A 16,402-nucleotide genomic window follows, 5' to 3' on the forward strand; every position below is an offset into this window, starting at 1 on the left:
CTATGATTCTATGTCACCTCCTGTATTAGGCTAAGAAAGTTGGAGCTCTTCATTCAGCCTGGAGAAAAGAAGCTGCATGATGACCTCATAGCAGCCTTTGAGTATCTGAAGGGGGCCTACAAGGATGCCAGAGAGGGACTCTTCGTCAGGGACTGTAGCAATAGGACAATGGGTAATGCGTTCAAACTAAAACAGGGGAAGTTCAGGTTAGATATAAGGAAGAAGTTCTTTACTGTGAGGGTGGTGAGGCACTGGCACAGTTTGCCCAAAGAAGTGGTAAATGCTCCATCCCTGGCAGTGTTCAAGGCCAGGTTGGACAGAGCCTTGGGTGACCGGTCTAGGGTGAGGCTTTTGTGTTAAAAGGCAAGATGATTTGGAAGAAAATGACCCTCCCCTTGCCTTCCAGCTGGTCCTCAAATATTAGAGGACCTGGGTGCAGCTGGGCTTAGATTCTGAGTGATGCTCAATTTCCCACTTTCAGTCCGGTCATGTTTGATATATTGAACTATCGCAATTCTGGATGCACTAGCAGCACCCTCCAGTAAGATCATTGTCTTCTCTCAAAGGGGGTGTTTCTTGAATCGGAGATGGTTTATTCAGTGAAGATTGGAACAACAGAGTATCATCTATGTCCTTTTGCAGTTTGGATACTTTAACACTGCCTTCCAAAATTGGCATAATTTCATTAATGACCTCTAAATAAGCATACCACTTAAGAACTGTGGGTTTCTGGGCAATGCCAGCTGGCGGTGCTGTTCCTTTGTGGACCACACCTAGGAGGTGAAAAGGCCCCCGAAAGATCACAGCTTCTTCTTTTCTTGTTTATTCTGCTCATTTCACTGCTTGCACTATGGACAGCAGGTCTTTCTCAAGATCTGAATACCTCCTTTTCTTTCATTGAAAGAGTGAGAGCTAAATTCTAGTGTTCTTTCTGGTCTTTCTGGCCCCTTTTGCAGTGATAGTCATGTTCACTGAACCCCGATTCTACATGGATAGGGTCAGTTGGGTGTATAGGACCAAGCTGTTGGAATAAACTTAGCTCTTTTATTAGTAATTCTAGTGCACTGGTGTGCTGTTCAGTCCACTCTCATGCTTTTCCCCTTTTGAGCAAACTATAAAGAAGATGGGCAATAGCGGAAATGCCAGGAATATGTTTAAGCCAATAACCTAAAGTTTCCAAGTTTTGCTGTAATTCCTTTACACTAGATGGATTTTGTCCATGTTCTAGGGTTTCCAGGGTGTCCTGAGGGATGGAAGCAGCTCTTCTAATGACCAGACTCCCAGGAATTTGACCTTCTGTGCAGGTCTCTGACACTTTGAGTCTGGAATTTACAAGCCTAGTTCAAATAATGTTACCTGAATGTTTTCCATTGTATCTTTTACACTTTCTTGGTTCTCTCCCCCTATCAGGATATCATCAGTGTACTGATATACTGTGTTATCAGGTGGAACAGGAATCTCTGCTAAAACTTTAGCCAAAGTATTGTGAGCAATGGTGGGAGAATATTTATATCCTTGTAGAAGTCGGTTAAAAGTATATTGGGTTCCTTTCCACATGAATGCAAACCACCCTTTGTCCTGTTCAAGGAGGGGAATCATGAAAAACATATCCTTAACATCTCAGGCAGCCATCCAAGAATGGTCACCTCCTTGTATCATTGTCACCTCCTTGTATCATTGTCACAATTTTGGCAATACTCAGAACTGCTGCAGTTAGGGGTGCAGTACTGGCATTTATCTGTTGATAATCTACTGCGAAACGTCATTGCATTGTGGGTTTCTTTACAGGGCACATCAAGGAATTATAAGGTGAGTGAGTCCTTTTAATGATGCCTCTTTTCTCCAACTCCATCACCACCCCATCAACACCTGTAAGTACTGTTGCAGGCAACAGGTATTGCCAAAAATTGGTAACCTTAGGTGGAGGTAAAGGTATGGATGTTTCTAGCAGACTCAAATTCATTGTGCCTGATACTTTTTCATGTCCTGCAAAACTCCACATAGTTCCATATGGGAGTTTCCACAGTCGTCCACACAGTATGTCAAATCCTAGAAGGCACCGACTAATACTTCTGCTGGGTTAGTCTCCGTTCTTCTGCAAACCAGAGGGTTGTTTTTGCAGTGGGGCATTCCTTTATCACACCATGAATTCCTGTGAATTTAACTTGGCATCAGGTAAAGTTTTATACCTAGGGTTTGTGCCATCTCATTAGTGATCACTGACATTTGTGCCCCAGTATCAATGAGAAATCCTACCAATATTTTTCAGGGTCTGACTGGCACGGCAATAATAGGTTCAGAGTTTTTATTAGAGAGCCATTGTACCACTAACACCTGCCAGGCAGGGTGGCTCACTGACCTCCCTGGGGATGGAAGATTTTTTGTTTGGATTCCAACAGATTGATTCAGTTGCATTTTGGTGCAGAAGGTATGCTTTCCTCACAGACTGGGGACTCCCTAGTTAAACTAGGATTATTCCTTCTAGATAGAGATTGGACCAATATATGGAGATCCTCTGTAGAGGCACATGGTAGGAGTTGTCGAGGCACACTCAGATACAGGGCTTTACGCCACAACTCATTCCGTTCCTTGTTAGGCCTAAACCTCCCATCAGATTTAGAGCTTTGGGTAGAAAAATGATCAGATTTAGAATTTTGAGTATGAATTTGGTCAGGTTTAGAATTTTGAGTGTAGACTAGGCGAACCCTTCAGGTGTGATCAGAGGTTTTTTCCCTGGATGAGCCAACACAGCCCATTTGGCACCCGTATTTGTCTACTTCATGTACAAATTCATTCCAGGTGAGTGCATAAGTCTGCTGGGCTCGCCTACGACGTTGACCTCTTATGCAGTCCTGAATATTGACTACAAATGTCTTAAGGCAATCAGGGAAACTGCGAATAAGAGGATTTATTCAGTCTGGGTCCATAGGTGTTGACATCAGGGATTTCTGCAGCTCATCTCTATCATACACTGCTTCTATACAATTTGCTTTCTGTACTGCCTCAGCTAGATCCTAGTAGCTTGTGACTTGGATTGACAGCGGTTCCCCTCTCTCTCGTGGGTCCATACTACCTGCCCAGAATGCTGCTCAAGCGGTTAGGGAATAATGATTATCTCCTGGTAAGGTGGTTAAAAACAGTCCACTTCCCCCAAAACCTCCTGTTTCTTCCTCATTTAACATAATCATATCTCCCTGCAGGGAGATTCACCACAGATACTCCATCTCAGACTCTCCTGCCCATCTTGAGTATTTTTCCCTTAATTTCATTAACTCTGTGGGTGACCACGGGGTCGTATGCATAATGGTGTGGACCTCCTCACCACTATTGACAGCAGTCTCAGTTTTAATCAGAGGTTGTAAGGGAATTGATTGAGAAGCCAGGGTCCCTTTCATCATCACTGTTGTACCAAAAATTTCCAGCCTGAGTTGGGTAATGCATTAACCCATAAATCTGCTGGACTGGGGCAGAAGGTTGCATCTTATCCAACAGCCCATACACCTTTTCCGGTAGTAAATGTAGTATGGCAGGGGGGTTGGAACTAGATGATCTAAAGGTCCTTTCCAACACAAATCATTCTATGATTCTATGTACAGGGCCAGATCCTGGTCCTTGTCTCTGCATGGGAGGTCTGCAGTGAACTTCAGCCATGTCCTACGATTGGAACTACCCAGTAAGAACAGCTGAACACCGGTGTATTTTGCTTCAAATTTTTCATATGCTCATTACAGAAAAAACATGTACACAACATCTGTGTGCCAAGTCTGCTGGAACAGAAAGTCCTCTGCAGGCTTTTAGTACTGGTATTGTCTCATAAACCTGACAAGGAACAGAACCTCTGAAAAGGAGAGTGTTTGGGCAGCTTCTTCTCTTTGCTTTGCTGAAATGATATGGGCCAAAATCCAGCAGAAGAGATGAAGAATTGGGATCCTAGCTTCAGGATCAACTTATTGAATGACTTGGTACAAATTCTTTAAACAACAAAATAAAATAATCCTAGGAAGCCATGACACATTATCAGAATAAAAACATCAATCCAAAAGTGTCTGGAACTAGCCATTTTAAACAGTAGAAAAGTCTCCTTTTCATTATATATGCCTTTATGGGTGTCATGAAATAGTCAATAAATGCCCCATTTCTGGTTACAGGGGCACTTCCCTGTCTTAGGCACAACCACAGAAACAACCCCATTTTGCCAAGGGGCTAAGGAGACACATACGGCATGTGACCACAATGCCAGAAAAGTTCTGAGCAGCCCTGAGACTCACACAGGAGCCTGGGGAATACAAGCTTAGCCTACAGTAGGTAGACACAACTTACTGTTCCAGCTCCACCGTTAACCCATCCAATCTACATGGTGTTACTACCAGGAAATGGAATCATGGATGGCAAAAAGGACAACTGCTTCACTAGTAGAAGGGTGTCTGTGCAGGCTTTCCTTCTTCCCCTGCATCTGATTTTGTGTCTCTGCATGTTCTTGTCTCTTATGTTAGCCTGAACCTTTTATCAGCATAAGCAAGAACTGCAATGGTTTCCCATAAGCACTTCTTCCATAAGCCTCTTTGGTAGCTACAAAGATGCACTTGCACAGTACAAACAAAAGCATGTCTTCCCAAGAAATTAAGATATTCCATATACAGAGCTGTGGAGTCTAAAAGTCTAAATGTTATCTGGTTTAGACCCTTTACCCTGGAAATATCTGTTTTCATGAGTAACTCTTTAGAGAACAATCCTCAGTTTACACAAACTGAAATGTGGTGACATACAAGCAGAGGGTCAGGTCTCATGACATTCCACACTACCTATGAAGTGTTTCCAGGACTCAGACTTCAGATTTTAATAGATATGGGAAAAGATTCATGCTTTGCTCTATTCTTATGGAATGGTTCTTGAATTTGGGTATGAAAGCTTTTTTTAGCTAAAAAGGACTGAAAGCCCTGTTCATTTCAAGTTATCCAGCAATTTGCTCTATTTATTGTTTCTTAAATATCATTACACGGTCAGTAAGAAATAGCCTCCAGGATACATGAAAAACCCAATTAAGAAAATAAAATTAAAACCCCCTTGTATTAGTTCAATAACAAAAAGTTGTAAAGGGGTAAAACTATTATTAACGCCTTTGGCTGTATTAAATATCAAGAACTACTAGGAAAACTCCTGGTAACTAATCCTCTAGAAATGGTTTGGGAGAACCAATTTCTGAGGTTTTCTAATTATAGATACACTTTTTGATTTACCAGTAATTTGTCAGATGATGTAGCATATGATGGCATTATTCCAAAAGTCACCTGAAGCCATGACACTGTCTCGGTTTACAAGCTGTGTGTTATATTTACATTACACTATCAGGTTCTGACCACTCTGTCCAACTGCCACCCCCCACAAGAGGGAAGATGTAGAAGATGATCCTTCATGCCATATCCTGCAGTTCCCACCAGGTTGCCCATAGAAGAGTGTGGATATCTATCCTGACAACTCAGGAGTCAAACTGAAGTTTCTCTCTAGTGTTAGCCCAACACTTGAACAATTTTTTCTCAACAACAAGCTTAACATCAAGGGCTAACATTAGAAGAGATGAAGAAAGAGACTGCAATGTGAATTTGCCACTGGCAGCTTGGGTTATTACTCACAGAACACACCTCTTGTAGCACTCATACTCTGCTCCAGCAAACTGCACCATCAGCCCAGCTGGCACTCCTGGTACACACTGTATAGGACCATGTTTAGGAGGGCAATGGCAGATGAGTGTGACTAATGAGGGAAGATAAACTTCAATGTTTTATGCTAAACTACTAAATCAACTCATTTGAAAAATGTGACATAATAGCACATTAATCTCAGCCTACAGATGGGGATAAAAAAAGGAGCCAGCGATTTCTATTACAGCTCAAACCCTAGGGGAAAACTTTCAATGTAAACACCAATATACAGCTCTAATTTGAAAAGTGTCTGTAAGAAAACAATTCTTGGAATTCATGCTTTAGAGATTTCCAAACTCAAATTTGCCCAGCCTGCAAGTAGATGTGCCCTTAGACATGCCAGCTCAATCTGGAACATGAGCATTAAACCAGGCCTTTCCTCCCCATCCAGCTGCATTAATGGAAATCGGGATCAAATTAGGATACTGGTCATATCCTGTATCTGCACAAAAGCCATTGTCAGACAAATGCAGCTGATTGGACCAGTAAACATTTCTGCAGAAGATGCACCATGAAGAATTTAACACACATCATTCATCTGTGCTGGCCCTGCCACATTAACAAAACTTAAGACAAACATATGAGTCACCAGTGACAACAAATTACATTCTTTGACACTGGAAGAAAATCAATCCTGACCCTAATTCTGATGATTCTTCTGATGTGAGACTCTGCAAAACAAACAACGCCTGAATGGGACAGGGTCCTCCCCAGGACCGCTCTCCAGCAAGATAATGGTGTTGCTTCAAGACCAAGGTGTCCTCTTCAGTTTCATTTCATTTTACACTTTCAGAGCTCAGGGTCCCCTTCCAGGAAGCAGAAGCTATGGATCCAAGCTTACCTATGGCTGAGATAGTTCTAGAACCACAATCTGTCACTGCTGCTCCTGTTTCATGTACATGAAAAGAATAAAATGCTACTTGTACCTAAGTGCACGAAGTAATGTTATAGTAAGTGTGCTCCTTCATGGATTCATGAACAGGCTCTTTGTAACTATCTTTCTCTGCAGGCAACTTGAGAACAATTTTGCATTCCAAAACGAAATCATTTTGCAAAACCTACCTTTTTTTTTTTTTTTTAAGGTAGAATTCCTTTTTTTGTACAGCTAGGGCTTTAACAACACACTCGCAGCTACACACACAGTTGCACCTTGTCTACTTAAGTCAACACTAGCTTCCTTCACTTAGCAAGTCTGCCTGCATTTAAATGGAAAGAGCCATCACTGCTTGTTAATAGGAGTTGATGTTGTACTGTTGTAAATAAGGCTGAGAGAACAGAAGGCTATCAACAGCAAGGATTCAAATCAAGAGAGAATGTCAGGCAGTGCTGCTGCTCCATCTCGGGTTCAGCCACAAATCAGAACTGAAAAATGGCAACAATTACAAGCCTGTACAGTGGTCATTGGCAGGGTTATTTTGTCAAGGAAACAAGTCCTACGAAACAGCAGGAGCGTCAGTGGAGCCACTAATACTCCCTGAGCAGAAGCAGATCTACTTTTCCACTGCATGCATCTTTTGGCCTCATTTTTACTCCCTGGTATTTGGGCTTACACTAACATTTTGATCACAGTAGTTATTATTTGAAAGACTTTTGCCAGTGTTAGTGCATGTAATTCCCCAATGTAATTGGTCCCCAATGGATAGAGCACTTTACCTGCTATTTACTATTTCTTAAGTAACAGAAACATTGCAAAAATATCATAATTGTGCTCTATTGCCCTGCCACAGCTAGAGAGAAACTAGATTTAGCTTTATCCTTACCAGGGTAAGCAGAGACGTAGAGGATGCCAAATTTTCTGCCTCTTTTCAAGGCAGCGTTATACTTCACTTGGGATTTTTCATACCCACTGTGGGAGACAGCACTGACTACTGAGCACAGAGACATCCTGTTGACTCCCTTTTATATGAGGGGTGAAAAAAAAAAGATATGCAGTTGAAAGGTAAAGACATCGGACTACTGTGGCATCAGTACTGGCTTTGCCATATGCCATGGTTTGGTGGCTACTTTCTACCACCCATCTGGAGAGATCAGGAGAACTGTGTGGTATTTTCAAAACCGTTGTTCTCCAATAAACTTCTGCATTGACGTTGGCGTTTGTTGCTTGTTTCTGTTTGGTTGGGAGATACTGAGTTTGCTAATACCAGAATGGCCATATTGCTGTCCATACAGAAAACTCAGGAAAAATCAGATTAGCAAAAATGTCCACTAGATCAAAAGAAAGGTTACAAAATTTAAGAGGTGACTGAAGCTGCAGGAAGAGAAAAAAAAAAAAACAAACACATAGAATTGAAGAGTGCTGTCTGTTAATAACTACAGAAGTTCTACACCATCTGCTAATTTCCCCTTTGTCAGCTGCACAAGGGAACCACATGAGAGACACCATAATAAACAGAGGTATTTTTTCCCTCTTGAGTTCATAAGTCTCCAGAACCGGTGGCATATATGTTCACTTACACTCAAGCTGTTAATATATACAAGTGAGAAGAGAATCAGTATTTTTATCAATGTGGAATAGCAGCTGAGACAGACAACACAACCTCCGCAGAGGGACACATCCATATGTTACACAATAATGAATGCCAGAAAAATAGTACAGTGTTGAGGCTTCTCTTGGAGAACTCTGTTCAAAGGCAGTTTAACTAGAGGTCAAAACCCCATTGTCCATGGAGACTTTGCAAAAACTCACCTAGCATGAGAACTTAGAAAAAATCATTTGAAAAGTCTATGCATTAATCCCCACACCTGCTTCCATTATCCACTCAGGACACACACTACCTCCTTCCAAAGCCCTGCTATGCACATACTGTATTTCTTGATCTTTTCTGTTGCCTAGTAAAGGTTTTTAAATTTGCTGCCAATTCAACCCCTGAAGCACAGATGGGAATAAAAAGCATCTCATCTCCTAGCATACTATTCCATATCATGTTTTCTACTATTTTCAAGCTGTACAATCTCTCAAGCTGTACAACATACTTACTTCCCTCGGGAGACTATTTCACATACACGCAAAATCCTAATGCCCCTTGTGCATATTCTTGCATGTAAGGTTTGAAGCTGTAATAGAGAAAGGAGCCCTCTGCTCTTACCTGTTTTCAACTCACTCTTTCAGCAACAGGAGGAAAAGTTGCCAGGAAGTTGTTTTATAGGTTCCTCATCCAAAACTTCAGACTAAGGTGTGAGCAGGAAGGCACTTTTGGCACTCTGTTGGTGAACACAGAAAGTATCCCCTGTACCATCCGGATCAGAGGTGCAGACTTCTGTCCTGTATTCACTCAGAGACATCTTAAAAGTCAGCTGCTCATTTCTAATAGTAAGGTCTTCAATGAGACAGATGGCAAATAGAAATACATATCATCTAAGAAATTTGGGAAATGTGGGTTAAATTAGCCTACTGTAAGTTATGACCATAATTGAACTACATAGTTATCGGGAAGCTTCTAATAAACCACAGAGGAATCAAGCAGCATTCTTCAAAAGTTTACTTTAAAATATCAAAATCTGTTTGTATTTTGTTGTCTAAGTCAAGCAGGAAAAGTATTGCATTTACAGGTAACTCCTGTCAGCTTATAAAAGGAAAGTAAAATAAGAATCAAAAAGTGCTCACCATATAACACGATGGTATGAAATAAACAGGATGGAGCACTGAGGAATAATGCACAGTATCATATACATACAGTTATTATATATTATAGCTAGGAATAATAGCATAAGACCTAGAAGTTTCAGGGTAACAGGTCAGGCAGCAGATCTGGAAAACACAGGGCTGGGAATTATAACACTATACAGCTGACTATGAGTCAAGAAAATCAGACAGGCCAAATAGGAAAATCACATAAAGTAATCTTCCCACTCTGCTCAGATGTAATAAAATTTCAGCTAAAATATTGTATCAAGCCTTGGCCATCATGTTTCCAGAGATGTAAGGAGCAGCTGCAGACTACCAGAGAAGAGAAAAATTAGTGAAGTTATTGTAATCAGTTACTACGTAAACAATCAATATGAATAAGCAGAGGTGTAGAGAAAACATACTGTGAGGAAAACAGTGCAAACATTACAGTTGTTTATGCAACAGAACAGACAACTGAAGAGAGTTATTATGTACAGATGATATAGTTTGTAACAAAGAGTCGCTGAAAAGAGGGTAAAACAGCTCATGTCCATTGGAGACAAAATACTGGGTTAGTTTTCTTCTCTCTGCAGAAGGGAAGGCTCATGGAGACCTCATTGTAGTATTCCAGCTCTTAAAGGGTAGCTACAATGAAGATGGAGGCTCTCTCTTCACCAGGAGCAACATGGAGAAGACAAGGGGCAGTGGGGCACAAGTTGCACTGGGAGAAGCAATTTTTTTTACAGTGAGATCAATGATTGGAACAACCTCCCCAGAAACATGGTAGAGTAGCCATCACTGGATGGTTTCAAGACGCAAATGGATAATCTCATCTAGACTCCCTGTCCTATGAAAGGTTGGACCTGACAGCCTTTCAAGGTCCTTTTCAACTTGAGCTATTCTCCAAGTCTTCAGCTCCTCTGCTTACACCATTGGTGACACAGGTAAGAAGTGGCATATACAAACACTGGTGTTGACACTGGTCCATTGATATTTAATGAATACAGAGGATTTTTTTTTTTCTAAAAAGACACAGTGTAGTCAATAACCAACAAAAAATCACGTTTAAATAGCAGTATGAAGCTGCTTGCGCTATGCATACTTTAGAAATACAGCCCCTTCTCAAAAAATCTTACATTTGAAGTAGAATTACCCAGCAGACAGAAGCTAATACTGAATGAGTTTCAAAGATTTGCTCAATTCCAGTACATCAATGTCAGTAACTGCACCCAGGATTCTAATTCCATTCAGCCAGGCCTCTCCTCCACAGGCCATCACTGTGCTCTAAAAGGCTGATGCCCTTCTGCTGCTCCTTAGAAAATCTGGTTTTGATCAAAAGTTCCAATGGACTTTAGCATTATCCTACTTGAATAAGGCAGAGATTCCAACAGCAGTTTCACAGTTCTGCTATTTTGACGACAGCTTTTGTGAGAATAATGCAAATGTGAAGGAAGGGGGATCAAAGTGCTGGTGAGGAAAGAGGACTCAGACATAAAGAGAGGGATCTCATTTTATACTGTCTTTAGCCTGTTTTACAGGGTAAATGTGTGATGCCAGGAAAATAAAAAGAATCACAAACTCAGTTCAGAAGGATGAGGGGAAAAGAGAAGGAAAGACTGAGTAGGAACAGAAGTGTAACAGTGGAAGACTCTGCACATAACTCTCCAGCATCAATGCAGCCCTCCCCAAACCACTTTTTCCCTTACAAGCTTGTCTAGATGGAGCTACTGTAAGATGGGTGCCAGCTCTGATATCCAAACAACAACAATCAGAGAAATGCAAATGTTGCACTAAGATTTCCCAGGGGTTCAGTACCTATAAGCATTTTCAGTCATGACTTAAGAGGACAGACTACAGAGTACACTTACAGAAAGGAACAATTTTGGACTGCAAGTGCTTGTAAGACGTGATTGAAATTCAAACAGTCTGGATGATCCAAGCTGTATCAGACAACTGCAGATCAGCTACAGCATTTGCAAAGTGCTAGTAACATGACGACATGAAAAACTAACAAGGTAGAAAATGATAGACTAAGAAACTTTTCTGCAAAAAGCTTTTTTTTTGCACTCTAATGTCATATAATCCCTCTGCTCATATGGGTGTGGCTTTAACTGAAAAAGCATTCAGAAATGTATAAATGAGCTCCAGTATGTAGAAACAGCAATGGTCTGATGATTAGAAACTACAAAGGTACTGAAGACAGCAAAAGACAAGATAAAAATAAAACTTCGTTATTTCAGAAAGTATTTCTTTCTTTTATTCTATAGAAAAGACAGCTATGGAGAGACATGATTTCACCTATGAGAGATGCTGAAAAGAGAGAAATGATATACCCCACTGGAGACAGGAAAAAAAATCTAGTTGGCGTTGGCATGGTTTAGTCAAGTATTAGAAGAAAACCCTTTTGAATGGTGTGGAATGACAAGCAATGAAATGGATTATATGCAGAGGCTGTGGAGTTTCCATTGCTAAATGATTTTAAAGAAACATTGAACCGATTCTGTCAAGAATGATTTAGATATTGTTGAACCCTTTCTGAAGAAGAAAGATGGACTAGAAGAATATTAAAACTGTCATGGTTTAAGCCCAACTGGTAACTCAGAACCACAGAGGTGCTTCATTACAACTCTCCTATTAATTTTTCTTCAAGGCCCACAGCAAAGAGGGGACAGAAAATCTGTTCCCCTAGGAATGAGTTTTTCCTCACATTTCTCTATCAGTTAGCAGCAGGTGAAAGCTTAATTAGGAGCACAAAGGTATGTGATGTTTCCCCAAAATACAGTGTGGTTACACTGCACTTACAAATCAATGCATAGTGTTCCCTAGACAGACTTATATAGTAGCTAATAGTGCATACATTCAGACACTGCAGACTGTCTGGAACAAAGAATCCTGAAGCACAAACTAACTAATATAACTATATATAATACATATAACTATATAATATATATATAATACATAACTAATTATGTATTACCAATACCATTCACATATTTGACAGAAGCTCTTTTTTTCACATCCTTACCTGACAGTCAGCTACAGTCTTTAAAAGGCCAAAATCCCAATCTCCAGTATAACATTTCTTTCCAGAGGTAAGGAAAGAACCTGCCTCTTCAAGTCAGCTCACAGCTACAATCTGAATAAATCAAGTCTCTGAATTCCAAGAAAGAGTTTGAAAGAGCAGAAAAGTACTGAGGGAAGTTAGAAAAGTTTTGAACCAAGAAGTAAGATTTGGTTTACAAAGACCATAGTTTCAATTCCCTGTTCTGAATGGACTTTCTACACCATTTAGAATGAATCAGTTCCTGTTTTGTGGTGTTAGTTCATTTTAAAAATGGGGAGAAAAATTACCTGTAATTTGACTGACTGTCAGCTCCCTGGGACAAATAGTCCAGGCCATACTATTGGAGAAAGGAAAGGAATATTTTCCCAATTACTCCCAGTAGAGCTCATACACAAACTCTAGTCAGTCCTGGGAAGCACATATAGGGTTAAAGCTCCAAACAGATAAATTCACTGAGAAATTAGGCAATGATGTCACTGTGACCAGAAGTTGGCCTTAAGATAAATACGCTGTGCCCCGTGTGTATGAAACAGCTTTCAGTATTCCCTGCAGTCATTTGCTGTCCCTTGGCACTAAGATGAAATCATAATGCTTTGTAATTACAGAAAAAAGGGATTTGACATGAGAGCTCTCCAAACAAGCCAAACATCCTGGGAAGTAAAAAAAAAACAAAAAACCAACACAAGACCCAACAACTTGCTTGCATGCTCATTCTCCAGGCTCGAGAATAACCATCAAGACAATTTTCTTCTTATTAGCAGCTGTTCAGAAATGAGTACTAGATTCATTAGCCAAATCAGGGGCTTTCCCAGACAGAAAGAAAATTATGGAAAGAGCAGGGTTTGAGAACAAATTAGCCAGAGCATAACAATGTCACAAACATGACACCCTACAGCTCTGCTATGCAGAAAGGACACAAAAACAAATCCCCGAAACAAAAGACACATTTCAAGCATAACTGAATATGTTAAAGTATAACCTCCCATTCTTTTGACAGCACAGCAGATGGACTCATCTACTCAAAGACTCCTCTGAGAAAGATTACAGTGATGCAACAGAAAAAAAATAAGGAAACCTTATGCACTGCTATGTCTGTAATTTAAAAACAACTCTAAACTGTACTTAAGGAAATGTTGCCAACACCCTACGAGGACAGGATGAGAAAAGATGGCCTACAGTCTTTCTCTTCCTATTTTTCCAAGCCAAGATCGTAATACATATGTGAAAATTCTTAAAAACTACCACTGTAACCAGTGTTACAACAGCTACATCAATGACTTGTTTAAAATAATTTGGGGGTTGATAGTTGTCCACACGCACTCAGAGGGTTTAATTCTACAAGTACTTACTTTTGGGGGCTGGTTTTATGTTCTGGGCTGCTGCCTACATAATAGCCTTAGCTGCAGCAGAGATACTGGAAAAAACTAGTGAGACTGATAGAAGAGACTTTGCTCTTAAGAGAAGCTCCAGTGATCCAGGCTACTGCTACTAACCCACTACAGAGAAAAGCCCTATAAAATAAATGTAAGTTGAATTTATATCAACAGTACAGATGTGCGTGTGAAAAGCATACTTATATGTCATACTTATACAGCATGCCTACGCACATTTTTTTATTGATGAAATAGAAAAACTGTTTAAAAATCTAATTGAAAGTACCTCACATTTGCAACAGAGAAAATCCAAGCATGTTAATTCTTTTCCCAGCGAGATCACCATTCAGAAATCAGGCTCACATTAGGAAACTCAGATTATCAGTAGCTGTAATTATTTTAGTTTTATTCCTTATAGCCTTTTCCAAAAAAAGCTGAAAGAAAAAAACACTGTTTTCTAGGGCAAACTGTTTCCTCTTTTAAGTGTGAAATACTTTGGCTTAAATAAATACAAACTTCAGATGTGACTGCAAACTTGCACCTGAAAAAAAGCAGTCATTACCTAGTCTAGAACTTTAAATAAGTTTTGGCCACTAATTTTCTACCTGCTGTCAATGCTTTCTTTGATGATGTTTTGCCCTGCTCTTGCTGTTTGCATGAGAATCTTTGTCTTTAATTTTCTAAACCAATGTCATGATCTCTACTAGAAGGGTGTTGTGAGATGTACAGAAAGAGGATCATTAAACAGGACTTTTAGTCTCATTTGTACTGGTGAGAATCCATCTCCCTTGACAGACTGTGAGAGAAACTCCTATATATGCCAAAAAAAGCCATAAGTTGTTTTTTTTTTTTTTTTGCATTATTACCACCTATAGACAACCACATTCTATAAATAATCGGGGGGGGGAAGTGAGCGAACGAATTACCTGACTGGGTTTAAACCACGACAACCTGGTTGAAAACAATTATATATAAAACATAAAAAGCACCCCTAGAAGTTGCTCTGTAGCTTAGAGATAACTTATTGATCTCATTAGACGACAGAATTGGTTCACTTTTTAAACGTGGAACAATTATTCTGTTTCAAAGAGAAAGTGGAGATATTTGCTCAGTAATGCTGGCAATCATAATTTAAAGAGTTTATATACGGAAGCTTGACTCTTGAAGAGAAACAGATATTGCTAAGAGAAGTAGAAATTGGATTACTATTTTAAAAATCATTGTAAACTCTAGACAAAACTAATAAAATGCTCCACTACTGATGCCAGCAGGAGCACTTCACAAGTTTTTATTTCAACAAGAGGCAGCATTATGCCCAGATGTAATCCTTATAGATACTTCCCTGCTGACCTCCATAAGGATTAGCTCACACCTGATGACTCTTACCCAGCAAAGTACTTAAGCATATGCCTTATATCTGACAGTTATCTGGTAGTTAAGGGCAAAGGCTCTGAACTTAAAGCTAAACATGCTCTTAAGCATCTTATGGCACTGCATTCTAGCTGAGAAAATACCTTTTTGAAGCATACAGAGTTATTTAAATCAAAAGGATAGGATCTGAATTTGCTGGATTATTTAACCCAATACAACCATGGGTTGCATGCTGAGCTCAGTTTCTGCTAGAGTTGTTTTGCTCAATATTGACTTCTGTAGCAAGATGCCTGTGTTGCAACAACTGATCTAGCCTCAACAAAAGGAAGAATTGCCTAAAATCTTTTATTCTGTGGTCTACAAAACTGTCTGATGTTGCATTAATTTTATTAGCAGGCCTCATTTGGAGAGCTTTAAACTAGATTCGAAGGGGGATGGGGTTGTAGCTGGGCTTGCCCCAGTGGGGCAGCGCTCCAGAATTAATGAAGACTGGGAGGCCTCCTATAATCCTAGGGTGAAATCGGTGTGCTCAGCTCGCTCCCTGGAATGTCTGTACACCAATGCGCGCAGCATGGGAAATAAGCAGGAGGAGTTGGAAACCTGTGTTAAGTCAGGAGACTATGATCTGGTGGCAATTACAGAGACGTGGTGGGACAGCTCACATGACTGGAATATAATCATGAAGGGCTATGTCCTTTTCAGAAAAGACAGGCCAGCCAGGAAGGGTGGTGGGGTTGCTCTTTATGTGCGGGAGCAGCTACAATGCACCGAGTTCTGTCCAGGGACAGATGACGAGCGAGTTGAGAGTCTGTGGGTGAGAATTAAGGGGCAGGCTGGCAGGGGGGATACTGTTGTAGGTGTCTGTTACAGGCCACCAGATCAGGGTGAGGAAGTTGACGAGGCCTTCTACAGGCAGCTGAGAGCGGCCTCACAGTCACAGGCTGTGGTCGTCGTGGGGGATTTTAACTTCCCTGATGTTTGCTGGAAGGACCACTCGGCAACCCAGCCACAGTCCAGGAGGTTCCTCCAGTGTATGGATGATAACTTCCTCCTGCAAATGGTGGATGAGCCGATCAGGAGAGGAGCGCTGCTGGATCTCGTCCTCACTAACAAGGAGGATCTGGTTGAAGCAGTAAGGGTTGAGGGCTGCCTTAGTTGCAGCGACCACGAGATGGTGGAGTTCAGGATCTTGTGTGGCAGGACTAGTAGAATACCAAGTAGAATTGCAACCCTGGACTTTAGCAGGGCAAACTTTGGCCTTTTCAAGCAATTGCTAGGGGAAATCCCA

The sequence above is a fragment of the Pezoporus flaviventris genome, unplaced genomic scaffold, assembly GCF_033815535.1.
Source record: "Pezoporus flaviventris isolate CSIRO_AGI_PZ_B2104156 unplaced genomic scaffold, CSIRO_AGI_Pfla_v1 ptg000078l, whole genome shotgun sequence".
In the NCBI taxonomy this organism is placed as follows: Eukaryota; Metazoa; Chordata; class Aves; order Psittaciformes; family Psittacidae; genus Pezoporus; species Pezoporus flaviventris.